The sequence below is a fragment of the Ischnura elegans genome, assembly GCF_921293095.1.
Source record: "Ischnura elegans chromosome 13 unlocalized genomic scaffold, ioIscEleg1.1 SUPER_13_unloc_1, whole genome shotgun sequence".
NCBI lineage: Eukaryota > Metazoa > Arthropoda > Insecta > Odonata > Coenagrionidae > Ischnura > Ischnura elegans.
The window spans coordinates 14,138,238-14,151,105 of NW_025791657.1; the positions used below are offsets into that span (position 1 = coordinate 14,138,238).

The 12,868-nt window shown below is 38.2% G+C and overlaps 1 long non-coding RNA gene across 1 annotated transcript; it reads right to left on the minus strand.

Moving 5' to 3' along the window:
- Positions 1–10,704: 10,704 nt before the first annotated feature.
- On the minus strand, positions 10,705–12,623 carry LOC124172477. The gene is made up of 2 exons (XR_006868175.1): positions 11,250–12,623; positions 10,705–11,160 (listed from the first exon to the last, which is right to left on the minus strand). It is a non-coding gene; the product is annotated as an uncharacterized LOC124172477 (long non-coding RNA).
- Between the last annotated feature and the right edge of the window lie 245 nt (positions 12,624–12,868).

Here is a 12,868-nt window from a genome sequence, read left to right on the forward strand (position 1 = left end):
TTTTTCCATCCATCACATGAATATCTAGTTATTTGGACTTGAACCTCGGCGAACGAATTTTAACCCTTTCCTGCCGGAGACTACGAAAGCAAAACTTTACCGCGCTACGAGTAGCATAAGAGCATTTTAAACCTCTCGGTACGGAGCTCTTTTTTGGGGGTGAGTTGCCCGGTTTACTCTCGTCCTAGGATTTGTGACCCAACTCAACGGGGCGCCCGGCCATTATCCTTGCCTCTCACCCGACCCTTTCTTAGCGGGAGTCCGTGGTCAACTTATTATTTTACCGGTGTTTGTTTATAAATAATTATTGATAACGATTTCTGAGAATTTACACTTACATTATAATAACATGCATATTTTTAAGCATTGTGAAATTTTAAACCGGTTTCTAGCGTTGATAACCTAGTAAGGACTATTTTATTTTTCAGAAGGTTAGATGTCAAAATTATTCCTTGAATAAACCTAAATATAATACTTCCCATTCTTCTTTTTCATTAGAGCTGTGGACCGACAATGGCGAAGCTTAAAGTATGTTTTTTTGCTTTTATTTATATATATATTTTTAATTTTTTATTTTATATATACTTCAATCTCCAACAAATTAAACTAGTAATTTTTGTGTGTGAAAAATCCTGAAGCATTAATCCACACAAAGTCCCACATCGCACTCTAAGCAAATGTACCTTGACTCTTGTCTTTTTGCATTCTTACTGCAGACCACACATCTTCTAGAGAGCAATTTTTTAGTCACAGGATGGACAGTGACCGAATTAGGGAAGTGTTTTTCACTTAATCTAATAATGTTCTCATTTGATCTCCTTCCACTACTTTTTTGCATTCTTTTTTGTGGTACGTTTCCAGAAGCTCACGAACTAAGGCGTGGTGGAACTTTTCCAATGGCATTTTCTCCTTTTTTACCAGTCTGTAAAGCGAATAGGCGTTTAACAGACAAAGATCGACCACGTGGAAGAAAAACTTTTGGTACCATTTAACAGATTTGCGAACCGACTCTATAGAACTCAGCATCATGTCTGTTTTGTCTACAGCACCCATGTAGCAATTATAATCGGAAACGCACTTTGGCTTTCTTGCCACTTCTCCCGTTATCCTGTTCTTCTTTCCCGTTTCAATCATTTCCGCCTTTCCCATGGACTACAACCTTGTCGTGGTGGAAAGCCTTGCGCGTTCCAATGACCCCTAGAGCTGCACTGGCGGGATTAATTCTAATTTATTCCCGGTAGGGCCACCCATGCCAGAAAGGTCGAAGGGTAGGAGCCAGACGAAAGGCAGTCCACGTGATGGTGTCACGTGAAAAATACTGTTGGAATGGAAGTGGGAAACCCTACCAAATATCTATTCCCTGAAAACATGGAGTACAGCCAAATGAGCCTCGGAATCTCGTCGCCCGGGACCCGTCCGCAAAGGGCGGGTGTTGGGCACGGCAGCGAGGTCGGCAAGGACCTCGGGGTCGTCAACATGCGAAATCCTTGCAGAAACTTATCCTCATCACCAGCAGCAGCAGCAGCAGCAATGAAGAGAGAAGAAAAGAATACCAAGAAGAAGAAGGAGAAGAAGAAGAAGTCGGCTATAAATGTAGGGACGTGGAATGTGAGGACTATGATGAGGGCGGGGAAGTTAGAAAATATCAAAAAGGGAAATGGATAGAGGGAGGATAGATATCTTAGGATTATGCGAGGTGAGGTGGAGGGATGGGGGGACTATTGGAGTGATGGGTATAGGGTTATATATAGTGGAGGGGAAGAAAGCCAGCGAGGGGTAGCTTTAGTATCAAACGGGAAGATGGGTAAGCGTGTGGTAGGTATAGACCAAGTAAGCGATAGAATTCTGGTGGTAGAAATTGAGGCGCGGCCCACCAACCTTGTGGTGGTCCAAGTTTACATTCCCACCAGCAATCATAGGGTGGAAGAAGTAGATGAGGTGTATGAACAGCTCGAGGAAAAAATTAGAGAAACACTGGGTAAGAAAAAACCTGGTAGTGATGGGGGACTGGAACGCTTCAGTCGGGGAAGGGAGGAATGGGAACGAAATAGGAGAATTTGGATTATGAAGACGGAACGACAGGGGAGAGAAAACAACAGAATTTTGCGGGAGAAAAAAGTTATTCATGATAAACACTTGGTTTAATCATCATAAATGGCAAAGGTACCCATGGAAAAGTCCAGGGGATGTTGGGAGATATCAAATAGACTACATTACGGTAAGACAGGTTTAGGAATAGTTTGAAAAACTCGCGCACATTCCCAGCAGCAGATGCGGATTCAGACCACAACCTAGTACTTATGAAATGCAATGTAAGATTCAAATGACTCATAAAAGGCAGGAGGGTGAGGAAATGGAATGTAGAAGCACTGAAGGACGTCCGAAGTTGAACCGACGTCGCTCCGAAATGACAGACTTTCAATGGCAAAAATTGTTCCCCATAGATTTATCACATTTTCCGATGCGGCTATCCTGCGTGTCTCTGGTTCACGCTAATTACGAAAAATAATAGCTGAAACCATAACTATTGTTAATGTATATAATTTTTACATAATAATTACCCGATAATTTTCAGTTGAATAAGAGAGTAAAACGGAAAACGGCGTTTTTTCACCACTGCAGTGAAACTCCTGAGACAACCAGTGAGAGACGTCGGAGTTATACGCAAATTGAATAAATGAAGTATGCTGAGTGAAAAAAGTGAAAAATAAGACTGTAAATATGAGATTATATAAGGAATTAAGTGCGACGAATTTTCCAATGAATTGATCTAAGGATTTCATTCTATAATAAGCGCGTAATCTAAGGATAGAACCCTACGGAGAATCGGGAAGATTGTATGTGCTGCCATTCAATTGCAGTTTTTCGTTTAGGAAAATGAAATAACGCATTTGGCTCTAAAATTTTGGCCCATTTACCATAAGGTGAGCCAAAGGGTTGACTGCCAATCGATAGGAGACAGTTGCATTGTCATGGTTGGATATTCATTTGAAAATTAAATTCCCTACATTTTTCAGCGGAACCAATTTTAAGCTTAAAACATTGTTCCTTCATATCTTCCAAGACAATTCTATTTTGCCTTTAAAATATGTTAGATTGTAGCATGGTGATAGTGAGAGAGTAAATTGCAACATACTGATAGCATTTTTAGAGGAATATGTGGAAATCCACATTAAAACAGGCCTGTTAATAGTGGGTGAGGTGAGGGGCTATCTCCATAAATCATACACAATAGTTCAATTGATATATAATGAGAAAAGTACATTAATGACACAGTGCTTGAAAATTTGAAAGAAAGTCATCGAAAAATATCGCTTTCATTTAAATTTATGCAGTTGTCTTCGAAATGAAATTTTTCGCAGAAATAAAATTGCAAATACTTAGAAAATAAAAAAAACAGCTTTATACATTTAATTGTCAAACTCCGTCTCATATTTATTATTATGCACAAAAAATAAAAAAAATTCCCAATAAACAGACACATTTTCGTTTATTACACCGAAATATGCTTTAAGCAATCATGATTAATTTCAGAAAAAATTTGAACTATTGAGGACATGACAATTGAGATAGACTTTAAGCAAGACACCTCTGACCGAAAAAAGCGCTTGCATTCAATCAAAAATTGGCATGCAGGCTTTTTCATCCACATTTGGGAGCTGAAGAATATATCCTCTGCAGCTACAGGTCTCCTTTAATATGCATCATTAAAATCCAAAAATAATGACTCGGTACGTACTAAATGGAAGCATGTACAGTTGGATTTAAAAGTATTGCAACAAATGCAGCGGCGCCACTTTCGCCGCAGTTTGGAAATCGAGTTTCGGCATTTTCTATCGTACGAGTTGCAGGGAAATTTGAACAAGATTTTCACCTCCCGTAATATTTTTATAACAACGTTGGCAAAGGAAAATGTAAGAAGTAGGATTTTGAGGGGTCTGGAGCACCCAGCGCCATTTTTAATTGCTCCGCCATCTTTAATTACTACGTCACTTCCGGTCACGTGACTCGAAAATCAACTGTCACTTGTTTTTCGATCGTCTTTTGTTCCCCTTTCGTCTTCTTTATCGTTATTCACTTATTTTCACTTATCATTTGCTACATCTGACGTAATTTTCCATGACAATTCTCATTTGTTTTTTCCTTCGTCGTTTGTTTTCCCAATATTCAAGGATTTTCGATCGTCATTTTTTCCCCAGGATGCCTCCCCTGCAACCCCGCCACCCTCCCCCCTCCCCTCCCCTTAACCGCTGGAGGTTCTGGGTTCGATAGGAAAGAGCTCGACATATGAAAGAGAAAGAGGTGGTAGATAATTTTATTTTATTTCATATATGCATGTTTACAAACAGCGATAAATTTCAATTATCGATAATATTATCCATTCGGGAAACTATAGTTTTCAAGTCATTCGCTATGCTCGATAAACCTGATGGGTATTTCTTAGGACAAGGGATACCGTAGAGGTTGAGATCATTTTTACCAGCCTTAACCAGAGTGTTATTAAAATCACTGTATTCGTAAACATTTTTCCCTCTAAAAAAGTAGAGGATCCCATTCGTATGTCTATATGCTAATTGTATACCCATAGGTATCTGTGGCAGGAATTTCGTGTGACGAGCTTGACTCTTTGGTCTAAAAGTGCACTCATCCATTTCAATGATGAATTCCCCACTATGAAATATGAGTGTGCGGCCAGAGTATGTATTAACAACTGCTTGTACTCTAGCGTTTCTTGGAAGGCCGGCGGTGATAATATTCATAGGACGACCTTCAACTAGTTGCATAGTTGGATAGTTAACCATATATATCATGTAATTGATAAATATTGCAATTTCTCCACTAGGCCTGCGATAAACTGCATCAAAACCATTGAAACGTTTCTCAGGTAAAAATGGTAACCAATCTGTGATTAGCTGAGGGCCAACCATGTCTATTCTTTCAGTCACTTTCATATCCACATACCAAAACCATTTTCTATGAAATAAATACAGCAAATTATTGATTATGAGTAACTGGTGTACATTATCAAGTTCACAGAAAGTCGGATGCTGAGTATTATTTTTTTGCTTCATTCGGCTCTGCTCTGAATCTATCCTCCGGATATTCAGGTGCTCCTCCAGCATCATCATCATCATTCTCCTGAACTGGATCATCTTCCTTCTGAGGTTCCAACGGTGGTCCATAGAGAAATTGAACTGCTAGTATATCGTCTTGATGTAGTGTCAGACGGTAATCATAATGGTTATAATACGCATACATCAGAGAATTCTCATAATTCGAATGTGAAATTCCGAGCCAATTTCAAATCAGCCAATGACCAATTTCATGGAGAACAACGGCGAGCAAACTGACTTGAAATTCAGGAAGTTCAGGATGATCCATTCCTAAGTACCACATCTCATCTTCATCGATGTGAATTTCAAGTGGAAAATCTTGACTTGATGGTAATTGTGCATGAGCTAATTTTCCACCAATCCCATCCAAAGGCGTGGAACAAAATTTTCTATTTAAATATTGTTTATGATTAAACCGTGTATTCATTATAAAGATATCCGGATGTAGAGGATCATGCTCGAACTTTAAATTTGCTGCCTGAATCCATATTTCAAACGCTTTCCGAGCTAATTCTATGTAGGTCGTGTTCACAAATCCATAGTGCCATTTTATTATATCTTTATTCCATTTGTAATGGGATACTGAAAACGCAGGATCATCAGCAACTCCGCAGCGTGGTCTATTGGTAAAATTCAGAGTCATTTCATTCAATTCCCCATTTCTTGCAATGTTATGGTATTCTTGAAAAATTTGCAAAGCCTCTTTGAATTCTGTATGGTCAATGCTAGTAATTTCATTTTCACTAACGTTCAAATATCCATACCGTCGAAGATATTCTGCTACGCAATACATTTGATTGGTATGGCTATCTTCATTGGATAATGACTTTTGTACACCGAGCTCAGTTAAGAGCAGAAACACATACATTGCAATCATTTCCGTGTGTAGCGTAGGACGCGAGGGAAAGAAATGAGATTCACATTTTAATACGAACTGAATTTATAGACACTTCAACGGTGAGGGAGGGGGAAGGCCTCATCGTAAGTCCGTTTACGCGATTCTTCTCTGATCCTATAATCACCCCAGGCTAATGTCGTGATGCCATCACTACATATGTATCGTTTATCATCGTCTGCACTCAAGGCTACTTTGTTTATTTTTAGAGTATACATCTCATGTTTATTGGATCGTAAAATGTACATTTGTCGATACACTATGGAATTATCGAATAAACACTTTTCGAAATATTCGAAATTAATGGATTTTCGAATGACGGGCTTGGCAATACCTTTAGCCTTCTTCACTTCTTTTGCATCTTCCATACGATAGGAATAAAGTTTGCTTCTCAAGCCGACAAAATTCGTCATAATGTCACCATTACTTTCATCCTTCATCTTACCAACCACTTTTTTATTAATATTTGAGAAACACTTATGATCACAGGGATATGCAGATGTATCGTAGAGTTCTAAGTTTTCTTTCACGTCTTCGTATATGTCATTAGTCTCAACATCAATAATCATACCATCTGTATCCATTTGATTGAGCGATATCTTATTACCATACTTCACTTTAACCTTTTCCCTACCGTACACGTATATATACGTGTGGAAGTTTCCTGACCCGGGAGACCACGGGCGTATATATACGTGTGAGATTTTCCCGGTCAAGAAAACGAAACCCTTATATATACGTTTTCTAGCTCTCCCCCTTTCAGGACGGTCGTGGGTTTAGGTCGCCTTTGTCTCGGGACCCAACGCTTCGGGGTTTAGGATTAACCCTTCGAATCCGGGAGCAGGTACCCGGACCCTTCGTCTTTTATAACCCCTCTCAGCGGTAAGGGACAGCGGTCATACAATTGTTTATAGTCAATTTTCGAAATAAATATTTGTTCATTTCTCAAGAAATATAAACTAAGAATTGAATTGTTTGTCTTTTGAGCAGCGTTTACAATTTTTAAACGAAATTCTACGACAAATATTAACTTATATCTCGAGTTATGTATAAACATCAACGTGGAAATTGTTGCTGCGTTAAATGCTTTGATAATGGCCTTAGAACTTCGTTTAAAATTTGACAATGCTCAGATAAAAATGAGGAATTATATTCAATGTCTGTAATTTACGTGCAAGCAACAAATATCCATTTGCTAAATACATATAAGCAATACATAAGTTGACCGCGAACCAATGCCGCACGTATGGTCGTAAACCCGGAAAGGAGGGAGCACAACTACTCTCGGAGTCCGAGATAATACGGAGTCCCACCGTGGAGGGGTCGAAAAAGGTTCAGCGAGACCCTTCTTAACGAATGCCCTCCAAAAATGCTCCGTACCACGAGAAAGAAGAGTCTCTTGGGGCTCGGTACAGCAGTCAAGCTAAGACGAAAACTCCGCGGTCTCGAAAGGGTTAAGGTGACCGTAAAAAAAATCGTACGTTAGGGTTTTGCTTAAATCCAAAACTGCTTGTCCTGCATAAATTGGCTTCTCCATTTTAATCGTCGACTTTCTACTGTGAACAGCCACCAGATTTTCAGAAAATATAGTCCTATCTAAAAATGTAGAACTGGAGATCAATTTATTCAGTCTTTTTTCGTTACACACTAATTCAAGGTTAATTCTTTTCCTTAAAGTTTCCATCAGTTTCCCAAATACACTATTTACCATTTATTTAAAGAAATCCTTGTCAAAATCATTTTTCGCCAACTTTCGTTTTTCGGTATTAATGTTTATGTAAGTATCTAACCATCTCGATTGATCGAACTCGATCACTCGTCGTATTCTATTAAGCTTCAAACCAAACCTAAGGGCTTGTTTTAAATTAACATAATGAATAACATATTTTTCTTTTGGCTCAAGTGTTGTCAATAATTTTCTGAATTCACCAGTAGGAGGTACTTTATTTTTTGGACAAAATGGAAGATCCGAGTGAGTTTCATGTACACTATCGGGATAATCTATATCAACCTCGAGAAGATATCCTTTAGGATTATCGTCTGAAACGTTCAAATTAAACTCTCGAATTTCCTCTTCGCTAAGCCATCTAAAACCACCACGAGGAAGAGGTTGAGACATTGCCCACCCATACAGATTGTTTGCGTCCAAATACAAAAGGTATCTATTAGGAATTGAAGCATCATATTGCTTCATATATTTATTATTTGCCTTATTGTACCTCTTACAACATTGACTAATACCTCCTCGTATTCCATTTTCTGTCATCAGAAGCATATCGTAATCAGCAATCAACTCAAAAGTCACCCCTGTATGCTTTATCATGGCATCAAACGCTAAGCCCGGAGACGTATAATACCATGCTGGGTCAAGTTTATACGTTTTCATGCAAACATCCCTAAAATTTTCGAAAACATCGGATAAAATCATAACATCTGTTTTCAGGTTTAGGTCGGAGTATTCACCGAGAGACTTGCAATTGAATTCAATCCAAATTTTCTGAGCAAACTCATAATCGTCATCGCTTACTGTTTCTCCACTAATGTGACTGTAAAAGTTCTCCTTCGGAGGTAAACATTTTTCCTCTAATTTTTCCCAACTGTCAACATATTCGTAAGGAAAAATTCCTTTCCTCGTAACAAGGTCCAACCTATCTCCATAAACACGTTTTGTATGATTAAATTTTTCTCGGGGGAGATTGTCAGCTAATTTGGATAGTGCCGAAGCCATAAATCGAAAGGTATCCACAAATCTAATACTGAAATTGTTACCAATACTTTTGCTAAAAGATATATACTTTTCCTCGGAATTCGGAATGCAATGAATATTTTTTTTATCGTACGCTAAATTCGGTACAATAAAATGAGCATCGTATCCGCTTAGATTATGAAAAACACTAGGAGAAAATTAGGCATTTTAAACTTTAAATTACATTGTGAATGTAAAGCAGCTCTAAGCTTTCCAGTCAAGTGACAATGATCTTGAACGCGATCAGCACCCAATTCTTCTCCACAAAGATGGCAATGCGTAGCGTATTCAAATACCTCTCTTTCCTCTTGCGTTAACGCGTTCATTGGAGCTGCATTTCGATACATATTTTGTACAAGATCGGCTACCTCTCTGATCCAATTCATGAACACTTTCGCAGCATCTTTCCCCCGATAAGAAATCGATTCAAATGTTAAATTATTCGTACAAATTAGTAAAAAGCAAAAAGACATTTTTCATGTTTTTCTATTGCACACGTGTAAGAATGCTCGTCACTTGGACAGCAATGTTGAACCTTCGGAAGTATTGACTCAAAATCGGCAACAACTATTGCTGGAACACGCATTGCACGACCGATATTTTTAAATTTCAACAATTTTTCATCATCTGTCGGCATAATTATTTTAGAAGGGGCATTTATCATGCAATCTAAACGATGAAGATCAAGCCTTTCCTGCGTTGGAAAATGACAGAAGCAGCGTTTGCAGACGTATAAAGCATTCCTATTCTTCGTGATTTGTGAATGAACCAGTTTATTGAATGACTTTATCCAACAGTAATGGGATTTATTTTCTTCAACTAGATAGAGTAAATCTCTATGATCGAATTGTTCCTGATCCACCACTTTTAAAGGATACACATTATTTTTCTCATCGATGCCAAAAACATTTATTGAAATATTATTTTGCCTTTCAAATTTACTAATATCTTTCACATTAACCGGATATTTTATACAATCCCAATCATACTTTATTTCAAAATTTTTATCCTTTAAATATGTTGCGACTCTGGAGCATAAATATCTTGGTGCTGATTCTGCAATAAATTTGGAATAGATCGCATATTTAAAGCAGAATATATCATTATTCTTTACATTAATTACTGTTTTGGTATTAAAAATTTTCTTTGGAAGCTCGATGAAAGTGGATCCGCCCAAAGGACGATATTTATTAATTCGCAATTCTAAACCTGAAATTTCATGTAAAAACCACCCTGATCCCTTTGCCTGATGTTCAGATTTTTCTTTTAGCAATTTTGCAAACAGATGATCTACAATTTCGTCTACATCGTCAGTCTCCAATATTCGAACATTTTCTGTTTTAAACCATCTTTCATCCGAAAGTTCATCTTTTGAAAAAGTACACTTCACCAAAACATTGATTTTAACCGGAGAAGAGTAACTTTCAGAATTTTTTCTATGACCAGCGGCTTGATATTGTTCAGAAATGTAATTAAATCACTTCCCTCACCTAAGCCACTAACCCAGTAAAACTTTAATCTATTTTTCGCGGCCGATTGATTTTCCACCATTCCTTTTATATTCCCTGCTCCAACTTGTCGTAAAACATGTCTCCGATGAACTTCGGTTCCCTCATGAGAGACTTGGTTTCGGAAATACGTATAGCAAATTTCACAAAGTTTATCTTCTCTAGCACTATCGCTAACACTTAAAAACATGTCTTCTATGTACTTCACTTGCTTCGTGAGAAAGTCTATCATGGAAATACGTGAAACAAATTTCGCAAAGTTTCTCCATATCTAACGAAAAACCAATTCTCTGCACTATTCAAGTCTTCTTATGCACTGGTATAAAATGTGAAACACTCACCTGTATATAAACCGGAGTCTCCACTGGCAGGATATCAACAGCAGGAAACCAGAATAGGGGTTTTTTAATATATTATTCTCTCTTAAAGAAAACACATTGGTCCTTCAACTAAGTTTATTCAATTCATACAATGTATGTAATTATATAAATATATAATGGTGAAATCTGAAATGACAGAAAGAGAAAAAATTAGTATATACTATTAAGACAAAACAATAAAATTAAAATGTAATATTAAAAAAATTATGGGATAGATACCTTATTCTTCTTCGACTGTCAACTTTTCCCTGTCCCAGACGAGGAACAATGGATCTCCCTCCGCGTTCACAGCCTCAATATCCTCTTTTGTGAAGATGTTTCGATATCTTCTGGGGAGGAATATCCTCCCACGCTCTCATCCGCCCTCAATGAGGGCGGATATCGCCTCCCCAAATTTTGTTTCAACTTTAATTAAAGATATTATTGCATATTTGAAGCCGACAACTAGATTTTCTTTTTTCAGATAGACCGTATGCTCCTTATTTAGTCTCCTAAGCTTGCGTCTTAAATTCTCCATCTGGAAAGAGGAAGCAAGACATCATATATATGGATAAAATATAGCGTTAAATATCTAACGCGTGAGGAAAATAACTAAGTTTCACTTACTCTTGATGCTGTTGTGGTTCTGTCTCTCGATATCGTTGCCGCCGTCCAAATGGAACTGGTGAATGTCTGTCTCTCTCTCTCGATATCGTTGCCGCCGTCCAAATTGAACTGGTGAATGTGGAGGAAGATGGAGCACTTTTATGCTCAAGCAGGGGTAGTAGTTTCGTAACAGATAGGGGAAATAACTGAAGGAGTTAGTTGATGATCGAAGAATTTTCCTGTCTTTCATCATCACCCTTGAATTAACCCCCACTAAGTGAGGCGATGATCACCTTCCAATACCGATGATACGCACCATGATGCAAGAGTTATGCAAGTGTCCTCGAGGAGACCACGTGGGATTTAACAGCGGAGAACCACAAAGTGAGGCGGATATGGTAATCGCAGGCTAATGAAACAGGATGAAGCAAGAGTTTTGCAGCTGGTCTCAAGTGACGCACATGTGTAATTTTTCTTCATGAAAGAATGACTAACCTAATGTGAGATGACCTTTCACCGCGGATGACGAAGCATGAAGCAAGACGAGTGACGCAAAAAATCTTCGAAGCGTGAGGAAAGAGCTGTGATATTGCTACATCACTTGGCATGAGAAATGTTTCACAAGTGTCCTCTGAGTAAGATTGAAATTCAACACATTGAAGCACCATCTGCGTCACTTTGGAAAAACCTGGCATGATGCAAACACAGTCTTCGCAATACCCCCCACCCCAAGCATGAGTAACGTTTCACAAGTGTCCTCTGAGTAAGAATGAAAGTCAACACATTGAAGCACCATCTGCGTCTCTTTGGAAAAACCTGGCATGATGCAAACACTGTCTTCGCAATACCCCCCACCCCAAGCATGAGCAACGTTTCACAAGTGTCCTCTGAGTAATATTGAAAGTCAACACATTGCAGCATCATCTGCGTCACTTTGGAAAAACCTAGCATGATGCAAACACAGTCTAGGTAATAGCGAGTCCTTAAGCGATGCACGGCCACATGAAGCAGAGTATATAACTCGAATAGTCATTCTGAATTACACATTGAAAATCATGGACAGTCTTTTAGCACACCCGGTGGGTTCGATTACACTTTGGAAGGAGTTGGAGGAGTATATATTCAGTATAAAAGAAAAGGCGGACGAAGAATTTAAAAAATACTCCAGAAAGCTGAAACAGATCCAGACCCGAGTGCGATGCACAATATTTGCGATCAATATGAGGCATTTTATGAGAGAGAAGTATTTCAAAAATTAACAGAAGATTCACTAAAGACTTTAATAATAGAAAGACTGCATTATCTAAACAAAGATGATTATGATTACTATATGAGAATTTACAATTGGTGTGATTACTACTAATCATTCAGCATTTAATCGAAAAAAAATCTTCTAAGCCCTCAGACGCTCAAGCCCAAGACATTTTCTCAAATTAGTATTCAAAAAATCATTAATTTAAAGTACAACCCAATCTGCATCATTTTTACGCTGGAGGAATTTCACTACTACTTTCAACGTTAGAATTTATCATTATTATACACACTTCGTGGGGACTCCTTTTTTCACTCGCAAAACAGAAAATCCTTCCCTATAAAAGATTAAAAGACTTGTGGTATTTCGCGCCGGTGACAATAGTGCG